Source organism: Ruditapes philippinarum, unplaced genomic scaffold (genome assembly GCF_026571515.1).
Source record: "Ruditapes philippinarum isolate M1 unplaced genomic scaffold, ASM2657151v2 ctg5140_1_1_1_1, whole genome shotgun sequence".
NCBI lineage: Eukaryota > Metazoa > Mollusca > Bivalvia > Venerida > Veneridae > Ruditapes > Ruditapes philippinarum.
Window position 1 is genome coordinate 44429 of NW_026857545.1, and position 10024 is coordinate 54452.

Here is a 10024-nt window from a genome sequence, read left to right on the forward strand (position 1 = left end):
CTTTAATCTTTACGTCAAACACCGAAAGATAAACAACATATTCAACTTTCTTTACTGTGATTTTGGTTTAACAAATCCTTATCATTTTTAAAAATGAATCTTAATGCACTGATATGCTAAGATTAACATACATATTATTAGTATAAAATACTTTCGTTAACTAAATACGTGTATTTGAATTATATTTTTCTTTAGGTATATGAATATATTATGTACATGTATATTGAACAGTATATTTCTCTGAACTTGACACTACGTGCTGCACATTATATGTTATGTAATGTATATTATTCTCTTTTGGTGTACAATGTATACTGGTTTGCTGTTGTATTCTGCAATATTCTTTGTGACACAACCTGACGCACATTTTATATTGTATATATTGTGCATTTGGCCCATGGTCCAAAATTACATTTTAACAAACCTTATATATTCATTCTATTAAGCAATAAGCCATTTCGTTACATATTTAAACCAGGCAATGTAGTATAAAATTACATGCCTTCGCATTTTGACATATTTACATTATACAACTCGAAAATTTTTAAAAGCAACGTATAAATCTGCTATAAGATATTTGAAGAAACGTGAATTTAAAATCCCAAAAGGCTAACGAGCTAATGCACCAACAGCAATATTTAATTCTACAAATGACATCGACAAAAGACATTTCTTAAAATATATTGCACGTAAATGACTATTATACCCTTTAAGGTGAACATTATTTTTTCTTTATAATAACGTGCATAGGTTCCATTTATTGTTAACTCTATTTAATTATTCATTAGATTGCTGATTATAAAGCAATGAGAAAGCTTTAGTTTTGCAGAATGATTACGTGCATTGTCCTACTGTACTTCGTAACATGATTGCAAGTGTCAAAAACAATAGAAAAAAATACATTCACACTGCAGTCTTACAAATATAAGTATAAAAATCATTAAAGACGACAAAACGTTCATGGTCTCTTCAATACATTAGCCATTATGAGTGAAGTATAATTAACCTTAGTAAGGCATATTGCATGTTTGTATATAAACCTTATGTAGGCTATACACATTTGTAAAAATCATTTAGCTTCCAGCATTAACCTAACAAGCTCTGAAATGAAACCAAGGACATTTAAAAAATAAGCAAAACAAAGCTGGACAATGCAGCATTGTATACACTTATGTTTCTGCTTCAATTATAAGAGTAATAAATATTTCGGAAGAATTTTAAACACTGTATAGGAAGTATGCATAATATGGAGTATTAATGCCAAGACTTCTTAAAAAGTAAATACATAATACCAATATAAACATAACTTTCAGCTGTTATATTAATTAAACAAAATCATTTGGAAAATTCGAACGTTATTACATTAAATGTTTAATCAGTTTGCTTTATATTCTATTATTTTCTAATCGTGATGTACTGTCGCAAATATTCCATTGGTTGCAAACATGTAAATTACTAAAAAATGAAACGGGAAGAACATTTATTTATAAGTACCCTTTAATCTTTATGTTGGCGTAATTACTAATATTCCGAGTTTTCCTCTTCCCTTAATTAGTGTTTATGTTTGTGAATTTAAGAAAACTTTAAAACTTGAAATTTTAACAGAATACTTTTTTTTTTCTGTTTATTCAACTTTTGATTATTAGATACAAAAATTTACTAGTTATCACAATTTATTTACTTTAATGTTTGTTCCTATTCACCTTGAATATCAAGATAAAGATATCTTGTATAAAAATCTGTTTTTCTTTTTATTTAAAACCAGGTCTACCTTTTCGTTTATTTATTTTGTTCCGGTTCATAAATGTTTCAAATGAAGTTACATCGTCAGTGCAGATTCTTATGATAGACATAAGCGAGGCTTAGTATAAGCTACAAAGCTTTATCCTCTATTCTGTATGCTATACTTACACAATGATTGTTTCTATTATATTTCTATTTATTATTACTCGATTGTGTATAATTGTATAACATGTGTGTAAATCTATTTGGAAAATAAATATTATTTAAACCAATATCAAGATAAATAACATTGCTAAGGGTAAATGACAATGTTATACACATACTTGTATGATTCTTATAGCTTTATCTAGTTGTTCATCATATATATCATATATAACGTTCAATGAACAGGTATGATATAAGAATATTTATAGAAGTTGAAGAAGATCACACGAACAACATGAATCAAAAGAAATTTCATTAATTTTCATCTCTATACTGAACTCGACATGCATTATTGTGTTTAACCCACCATTAATAAATTTATATCAATGATGCAAAAAATGGAATTGTTAATTAATCAAAATTTTATTTATTGTGCTACATGTAGAAATTCAAACAGTTTACTATTAATATGTAGGTGATATATTCACTGTTATACACTTGTTTGACTCAACCATATTGTCATTTTAATACCCTTTGCAATATTGCTGTAAACTATATACCTACTTTAATTTGCATATGCATTGCAAATATGTCATATCTACAATGCCCATTTATTTGGTTTTGCAAATAAAATATTTGTCTTAAAGATATATAATGGTCATCATTGGATAAAACATTTTATTGGAGAAATTGATTGAAATCTAGAATCCTCTCCACCCACCAAATCCAGCGAACAACACTAGTTTTCAGGAGACAATATAGATACATCATGCAGGAAAACAATTTATAAAGTGGACACTTCATGGTCTCTTATCGTTTTATTGTAAGACAGATGCCAGTAAAGCAGAAATACAGTAAGAGTACATAGACAATACAAGGAATGATTGATAAAGGTTTCAGTATCAACAGTATATGATGATTTGGGTAGACCAGATCTATATATAGTTAGAAAAGATAGGATTGTAATGCAGTTTTATTAATTCATTATGATAACATCTATAATTTTATTTTATCAAATATCATTAAAAGAAAAATAAAGGATGGTGCCGAGTATAACAAGATTGAATTTGTCTTCAAAAATAAGAGATGTATAACACAATGATTTATTGTTGTAATACAATCCCCTTCTTTAGTAGATATTTATATAGGATTACTTAAATGTCGTATTCAGGATATACATGCAAATAACTGGAGAAAGAAAATCTCTTCAAACCCTTCTCTTTTATCATTCAAAGAGTAGAATCTTATTTTGAAATATCAGAATATTTAACATGACAAAATGTCCAAGTTCAAGATGAACTCTTGCTAGATTATATTTCTTTCTTCAATCAACTTGGGGAAATGATTGGTTCTTAATTCAATGAAAATAAAGCTATTGCATGAAATTGTTAACATTTATGTCATGAAATTATTATCATTTATCTCATGATTATATCATTGATTACCTCAAACTTATCTTATTCCTGAGAGATAATAACAAACACGTAACCCAAAGCAAAATTCATGTTTTGTGTTACGTTTTTGTCAATTCATTTTAATTTATTTCAAAACATTGTTCTCTAGAATGTCTTTAAGAAGACAGTTTTATACAGTTCTATAATGCATAAATAACTAGTGTATAATAGGTACTGTATTAAGTTCTCAATTGATTAATTTACAGTTTAACACAACTCAGATGCCATGTTCTGCAACAACAAACACCGTTCAACATAAGCGCATTAATTGTAATTTCATTTCAGTTTTGAAAAATTTCTTTTGCATAACAGCAATAGGTTATTCATCTAAGATATAAAATATGCAAAAACACCATTTGAAAAGTTTAAACAAAAACTCTGATTATATATCTGAAACAAAATACCAGAAGAATAAAGCAAAGGAACTCCCAAAAGTCTGGCGGGCAAATGTATTGAGCAATGCTGTATTCAATAGATGACAGCGACGAAAGACATTTTCAATGTTTATGAGCTCTTATATGTTTAAAGGCGAACATTACGCTAATTAACGATATAAATTAAAAATTGTGTATCTTTTTTCGTACAACTATCAGTACTTAAACTAAGAGGAGATTTTTTAAGACGCTAATGTGTACTTTTAGCATACACATCCGCTTTTACTGTTATGTAATACCACATTAGAAGTACAAAAGCATAAATTACCTTACCGAATTCAGCGTGTACTTAATTTATTTCAACCAGCAAAAATAGCATATGGGCAAAGGCAGTTATAATTATTATAAGCAGCCCCATTGGGCCAATTTTCTTATCTCTATTTTGTTCTAAAGATCATACAATGAAAACATTCTGTATACAACAATAGCATTTTTATATTTCTGTAGATAGTGTCCTGACAAGAATTCTTTACTGCTATTAATATTCTTACAGGTTGATATCCGTTTATAAAAGATGCTGACTTGATACTTTTCATAAAATTTGATCAGCTTATGCAGCATGCGTTTTGAAATAAAGATGTTGTTGTCAGAGCTGTTTAATATTTCCAATCTTAGAAGCCCATTCAACACGACAATATTGTTGTATCTTGTGATATGTTTAGCTTTATTAATTTAATCTTTTACTTGTTAGGTGGTTCTGGTATTTTATTTTATATTGTTTAATCAGTCTTTGGATATGTTGGCTTTCTAATTTGTCTCCACGAAAATGGAGTGAATACCAATTGCTTAATTTTATCTTCAGACATTATTGATTAAGTTGTTGCTTAAAGCTGCAGATGAGACAAAATATTACAAAAAACACAAATTTGAGAAAAATGTTTTGAGGTTTTTTGAAAGGTTAAAAAACTGAAGATAAAAGTAATAATTTCCATGCTATTTGCGATAAATGGCCTTATTTAAAGAAAAAACAAAACAAAAAAAACAACAACATATTTTTAATGCGTGACTAACGCAGTAAGGGCAAATTTGCATATTTTGACCACATTTTGGTAATTTACATGGATTGTTAGTGTCATTTGCGCATATTATTTTCTTTGTCAGCTTCACACTATTTTACTTTTTAACACATTTTCAAAATTTTCACGAAAAATAGCAGGGATCTGGAGGCGTGCTGCTTTAATAGAAACATTTTCTATCAATTGATTTATTTCACATTTAGTTTTTTCTACAAATGTTATATACGAGTAATTTAAATCAAAGCACTGCAAGCACTGAGGTATACATTGCTTGACAATATTTGTGTTATCAAGACCATGTGATTTTAATCTACTGAACTCAATAGAAGTCATCTTCTGGTTACAGTCAATTCCGAACACAAATCTTGGCTTATTTCTTCTCAAGTTATTAATAGGACAAGAAAGAGGTGTTGTTCCTACAGACTAGTGAGTGTTTTTCCAGGCAAGACTATATGGTTTGCGAAACTGAAGAGCAATACAGAAATCAGTTTGCAAAGACCTGTTTATAATTTGCAGTATACAATGCTGAAATATTAAAATAGAGTCTTCAGTGTTTTTATCTATTCCTTTAAAAACAAGACCAACATGCGGGTTTGTAGTCTATAAAAATGTGGTATTGAATCATTCAGCAAGACTTAAAAGTTAGGCGAACATTTTTGTTTACATGCAAAATTCTGGAAACAAAGTGATCCCTCGGAAGCATTAATCACAACAAAATTACATAAGAATTGCAGACTCGGTTTGATTGAGTCTGTACATGAGAGATACTGAATAAGTGCAACATCCCTCACGCCCCCTAGCACCGGCTTGAGCGGTATTCAATTCTCAACACGTAATAGTGCTGGCATCAATGATCCCGAAGGACAAGAAATTATAACAACACTGAAGTGAAGTATGGGGCAACTTTTTACAGCTGCAAAACACATTCACTCGAAAAAATGCACTCCATAGTGCAATTATTGATTCAAAATAAAAGCATTTGTACTTGACAAAATTTAGGCATCAAAGCCCTAAGCTTTGTACATTCTTAAATTTTTACTACAAGTATATAACGAAAATTAATGACTCCCTCCCCCAACCCTCGCACAAGGCAAATTTTATCCCAGGGCTATAATTTGAACAATAGTGATAGAGGTCTACTACACAGGTAAAGGTTTCATGCCAAATATCAAACATCTAGCCTTTATCAATCCAGAGGAGAATATTTTTTAAGTTTTTTTTTTCTATACATGTTTATACATTAAAGGAAAACCTATGACACCCTGTGCTATTTCACTAGGGGCAACATTTGAACAACTTTGGTAAAGGACGTACTGATGATATTATTTACCAACTATCTAAGCTCTAAGCCTTAAACCTTCTGATAAAAAGATTTTTTAAAAAGTTTTTGCTATATACATATATGACCAAAGGGGTGAGGCTAATTTTGACCCTTGAATAATCTTGGTAGAGGTTCACTACCAAATGTTTCATAACAAATATCTAACCTCTAGCCTTTGTCAATTCAGAGGAGAAGATTTTAAGTTTTAACTACATAGATATCAGGAAAATCTATGAACCCTAGCGCAGGGCTAATTTGACCCCCGGGGTATAATGTGAAAATCTTGTGAATGTCTACCAGACAATGCATTATGCAAAATATCTATGCTCTAGGCCTTATTTAAGTATTTGAACAACTTTGGAAGCCCTTCACTCATGGAACAACCCTGTCAAGTTTGGTTGAAATTGGACAAGATGTTTTCAAAAGATGTTTACTATATTATGTATAAAACACACACACATGCTCGCATGCATGCACACACACACAGAGGGGAATCGCTATATGCCAACGCAGCATCTACATGCATCAGACCAGCAGTCCAACACATTTTCAAAAAATAAAATGACAATTACATTGTTGATGTGTTGAAAGCTTTGTGAAATTTAATAAAAGCTTTATAAAATTTAGAATAAACTTTCATTTTTTCATTCCAAACTGTACTCAAACAATATTAGGTATGGTACATGGTATGGTCAACCAAGTGAATCTCATTGGAGCTAGGTGGGGAGGAGTGTGGGAATCCAAAGATTAGTAAATCATGTTTAAAGCATGTAAATTTACTGAGTGCATCAGAAAGTATTTAAGCACTAAGTTGAAATTTATATGGCATAATGCACTTTATATGTGTTAATATGCTATATATCAAAATTAAATACTCAATATCTTTTTTTTATGTTAACTATAAACTTAAAGAATCAAAAAAATTCTTTTATATAATCTATGAATTCAGTTTATAGTATCTTTTTTGGTTTGACTTTTATCACAGTCTGTGCTTTTTGTGATACCATATTTTTGTTTCCGGCACCTTTACTCCAAGTAAGCAAATGAAGTAATTGAAGACCAGGACCTTGAGTGTACTGCCTTTCTGAGTGTGGGATCTGAACATCACCGTCTGTCCTGTTCATCATGTCTCGATATCGGATTTGTCTTGGTACAGACCACCCTGTCTCATGGTCTGAAGGTCCTGCATGTATGGCCAGCTGGGACTGTTTAATGTCACCGAGGAGAACTTCATATAGTTTTTTGACAATCAATAAATATTTCACAATCCAATAGGAAAAAAATGAACCATGAAGTATTTTATTTAGCTAAATCCTTTCAAGCTATCATCATCGTGCACAATAAAACTTACTGGTAAGGAGTTAATTAAGGGCTTCTCCCCCTAATACAAAAAATGTCAAATTAAGAAGTAGTACTGTTACAATGCCTTATCAAAAATAAAGTCACATATATAGACAATAATTAGATATTTAACAATATTGATTTAATACAAATAAATCATTAATATATGCAGTCCAGCCAATAATGAGCTGAAAATATTTATCAATATCAAGGAGTGAGAAAATAAAATGCAGCCTGACTAAAACTCAAACCATAGACACTCAGAATACCATACCTCAGCACTACCAAAAACCCAGAACCCTTGGAATACCATACAGCAGCTCTACAACTTAAATATTTTCAGTCTCATAGTTCTATGCATTGACATAATCCCCAGCATATTGAAATTTTTCCTTTTTCATTGGAACACTTAAGTAACAAAGTGAATTGACTTATGATTCAGTTATGTACCATCATAAACATATATTGGACCCTAAAAGTAACAGGGTGAAAATATCACAGGGTGAGAAAAAATGTGCAGTTTGACCGGAATCAAACTTGAATCAGACTATTATACATGTATGTGGGCTGTACTGACTCACTCAGCTGAGCTATCTAGCTGGCAATGTCAATAATCTATTATACATGGGTATATAGAAGTCAAAGAAACATTCATTGATAATGACCCATTATTAAAAGTTAATCATATGATTAATATCAGAAACATCCCTTGAAAATGATATACCCACAGTTATTACCACTACCTCCTAATGGGCCTAATCAAACTGAGCCTGCAGAATTTTATAATTTTGCTGTCTGTCAGACATGGCAATTTCTTATGGGTTTCATCTTTATCTCCATTTGAAGGGATGTAACTCATGTTTACTAAATATTTGTTCTTATCTGTCTTATCTTAGTCATTACAGATCATTCTAGCTGTATATAAACATAAAAAAACATTCTTTTATATTAACAAAACAGAACATAATAAGATGAAAAATTTACCAGTTGGAGAAATTCATCAAATGGATGGAGGTCCAGGAATGATGAATATGGATAGAATTTTTTTTTGAATGCTTTATGTACCTTCTAGTTATTGTGGCAATGAATTTTATAATTATTCAGTTAAACCTGGTTTTTCAATTAAGATTTCATCATAAAAAGATCTTCAGGACTCTAAATAAATTCATATTTGTGGTATCAGGGGAAATTAAATTACTATTTGTGCTAAATCTGAGCATAAACACCAATCTAAATATTTAGAATGTGCCTGCAGGTGTTGCGTGTCATATTTCACTCTTCACTTGGGTTATCCCAGGTCAACTTTTTTTTTTACTAATGGCTTTAATTTAACTGCCCATGCAATCATAAGCTCATATATGGCTAATAATTTAACTTATATATATCAATAGTCTAAAGAGTTATGGAAAAAAAATGTTAAGGGTGGCTCAGCCTGACTTAGTGATTTGATTGTAAATAACATATTTCAAAATATATTTCTGAACTTGTGACCTATTCAGTACCGAGGTTAAATTGGTGTACATTTCTAGTGGTGACAGGGCCCATGATGGAATTTTACACACACAGGGCAGCAAACAGAAATCTTAACTACAACACCATTATACAGGTCCTTAAATAAAGGGAAGAGAAGGTCTAGAAAGAATATCAGGTCTCAAAGATATCAAATACTGAATTCATATTTTATCAATTCTAATATGTGTTTATAGTTTGTAAAGGACATCTCCCGTCTTATTTTTTTAATGTAGGCACACGGGTCTGAACCACCTGGTTTCGGAAAGAAAACCCGCCTGGCAAAATACTAAAATTAAAACTCTGTAAGAAAACTGTCAAATGATGTATATTCATCTGGATTTGTTACCCAAAATCTGTGATTCTAGCACTTCATTTTTTCTAGGATTTTAATAGCTTTCTATTTTGTCAAATAATTTTTTCACTTTCAGTTTATGTTCTGCATTTGCCCATGTAAATTGATAACTTTAGGTCAAGCACAGTGTAATAGGATATTTACTTGTATCTTTTCATCTTTCTCAGCATTTCCACTGGCAGTCAACACTGGTCAAGTAAATTTCCATTGGCGCTTCCATTTTATAAAGTTATGTGATATGTTACCATTTTCAACATCTAAATGTCCAGGGGGTCTAAACGTATCTGTCATGATTGTCAGTTCGAATAATACCGATTACGAAGGCTAAGTTCGAATAATATTGAGTACGAATCCTAGGTTCGAATAATATTGAATACGTATCTTCAAATCGAATAATATTGAGTACGAATCTTCCCCTTCCCGAAAATGGCTATTGGGCGATATATTTCACTAAAGTGGCAGAGATACTTCACACTGCAGGTGTGCAACAAATAATTGCATACTCCTCCGATGCCACCATGTTGATAGGGTTCTATTATATGCAATTATATGACAATACGTTTTCAGAACGTAAACTTTCATTCCATTCATACAGACGCTTACAATGTTACATACCACTAAATAAGACATATATATCTGTATATGTTCGTTTTCTAAAACAGTTTGAAATAGAAAAAAATATGCAATTAAGTGTATATTTAAAAGTA